Here is a 2,822-nt window from a genome sequence, read left to right on the forward strand (position 1 = left end):
GTCCCAGTGTGTCCCAGTGTGTCCCAGTTCCACCAGCTGGCAGGCTGGAGGCCGGGCAGGGGCTCGGAGGGGAGCGTTGCTTTCATCTATTCTGCTCGTTCTGAGGATTTTCCAATCCAGCTGTTGCTGTAAAAATAGTTGAAGGACAGAATAATTATAGGGTCGGGCCAGTAATTAAAGTCATGTCCAGCACTTGTGCAGTCCTGTGATCAGGTCATGCTGAACAAAGCTTTTCAAATTACTCCTTTAGCTCCCTGTCTGAGGGAAGAGATCATTTTGATCTGCAGCCTTCCTTTTTTTAAAGCAGTCCATTTCTCCAGTTGCAGCTTAAGATGAGTGATGGACCCGCTGGTTTATGTCTCCCTGTCCCTGAGCACGAATCTGACCTGAGTTATGAACTGAACCAGCCAGTTCTGCACCCAGAGGCAGCAGGGAGGAGGGTTCTGGAGTCCTCAGGATGCTCCCAGAGTGATGCTTCCCATCTCTGTCACAAAATGCTTTAAACCCCCTCCATTCCCAGATATCTCAGGGCAGGGAGGGGGAAAGGCAGCAGGGATTGATTGAAGCAGTGCACATGGACAGGCTGATCTGGGGCTGGAGAGCCAGGAAGGTGTTGTTTTCTTTAGGCTGGGTGGTTGTTGTGGGAAGGGAAAGGAGGGGGTGCCTTTGGGGGACATTTGTGCATATTGGAATAAAGAAAGGGCTGAGCCCAAACTCTGACATCTCAAATCACAGAATGGTTTGAGTTAGAAAGGAACTTAAAGCTCATCCAGTGCCACCCCCTGCCATGGGCAGGGACACCTTCCACTGTCCCAGGTTGCTCCAAGCCCCGTCCAACCTGGCCTGGGACACTTCCAGGGATGGGGAGTTCCCAACCTCTCTGTGCAGGGGGGACAGGTAGGATGTGCCCTTTGGGTGCTGAGACCCTGGCACAGGTTGCACAGAGAGGTTGGGAACTCCCCACCCCTGGAAGTGTCCCAGGCCAGGTTGGACGGTGCTTGGAGCAACCTGGGACAGTGGAAGGTGTGACTTCCACTGGGACTGAATGTGGGGCAGTATCAGGAGGAGGTGAATTTGCAGGTAACTTTGGAGCTGAAAAAGGGGCTGAAACCACAGGCAGAGCTCTGTGGGATTGTCCCAGCACGGGGGGGATCAGCCAGGGAGGATGGGCTGTGGGACAGCACCGACCAAGAGCAAAGAAACCCCATGACAGAGCACACTCAGAGTTCCTCCTGCCTTTGGGAGGGCAAATGCCAGGCTCCTCCAGTCTCCTCCAGCTCCTCCAGGCTCCTCCAGTCTCCTCCAGCTCCTCCAGGCTCCTCCAGGGCCCCTTTGTCTGGGCAGATGTGGGTGCAGGAACAATCCCCGGCCGTGCCTGCGTGTGTAGGTGGCTCCTGGGGACAGGCAGTGCCAGAGAACACAGCCCCCATTGTCAGGGGACAGGGACATCTCCCAGCACAGAGCCCAGAGCTGCTGTGGGAGCACAGAATTCCGAGCTGGGGGTGCTGGAGCTGCACGATGTCCATCTGCTCCTGAGGCTGCTTCAACCCAGGCTGGCCACAGGGGCCAGATGAGACCCAGACCCCTTTTCCCAGACTCAGCATTCCTTAACCACTGCTCCTGGCCCTCAGAAGGGATCTGAGTCCTGCCCAAAGCGCAGAACAAGCCCTCTCACCTCATCCCTGCAGCCTGATGGGGATGGCCAGAGCTGGGGGAGAGGAACTTCTTCCTGCAGAGTCCTGTGGGGCAGAGCTGGTCCATGATGAGGGTATATTTTATATTCCAGCTAGTTCAGCGATTTAAAATGAAGATGGAAAGCTGTGGAACAGCCTGAAAACCCTCCCAGCCAGAGAGGAGAAACTCTGGAGCTTCATTTCTCCCTGAACGTAGCAATTTAACACGCATTGTGCTCCCTCCCTGCCTCGAGGTGGGGGGAAATTTCTCCCCTCCACAGATGGTGGAGCAGCACAAGTGAATCCTCACATCCCAGCCCCGGAGCTTCCCTGCTTCCCCCCTCCATCTGCTCGGCACCAGCACGTTCCTGCAGGGTCTGGGTGGCTCAGCCAGGAGTGCTGGGAGGGCTGGTTTGGCCCTGACCAGCAGGATGAGCTGGATGAGGCTCCTCGTGGGCAGGACACGAACCACATTCCACAAAATCCACTCCCTCCCCCTCCGGCTCCAGAGCTGGAATCAAAAGATGTGTGGGAACATCTCCTCTTGCTGCAGAGATCCAGCTCTCAGCCAGAACCCACCTCAGGCCAAGGCAGCACAAGCCAGGACGTGGATTCCCCCCCCCCAGGGCTGATTTGGCCGGAATTTGGCTCAGAATTCCCAAAGCCCCATCCCTGCAAACAGCAACACGTGGGATGCAGAACCTGAGGGCTTCCCTGGGGGCACAAATGGCACCGGGGAAGAGCTGAAATTAATTTCCTTCCCAACAGTTGAACGAAATGAGACCTTGTGGGATAACAATGGAAACAAATCCCTTCCCTACGGCCCCACTGCTGGAAAACAACCTCAGCTCAGCCAGGAGGGCTGGGAGCAGCCACAGAACCAGTGAGTAAAGGGAATCTCTGGTTGAAGTTAAATAAAATTAAAGAGGTCCACGATGAGGGATTGTTTTTAATCAGCTCATTAGGTCCAGCAGGATGCTTTCAGCAGCAATTAGACATTTATCCTTATTTACGGCTGCAAGAGGAACAGTAAAACTTGAGGAGCTGCTGTTCCCAGGAACATTCCTGCAGCACCATTTATTGCATGTCAGCTGCTTAATTAATGCTGATTGAATAGCACAGAGCAACGTTTCCACCAAAAGAGAAAAC

This window comes from Manacus vitellinus, unplaced genomic scaffold (genome assembly GCF_001715985.3).
Source record: "Manacus vitellinus isolate BGI_N305 unplaced genomic scaffold, ASM171598v3 scaffold_47_pilon, whole genome shotgun sequence".
Taxonomy (NCBI): Eukaryota; Metazoa; Chordata; class Aves; order Passeriformes; family Pipridae; genus Manacus; species Manacus vitellinus.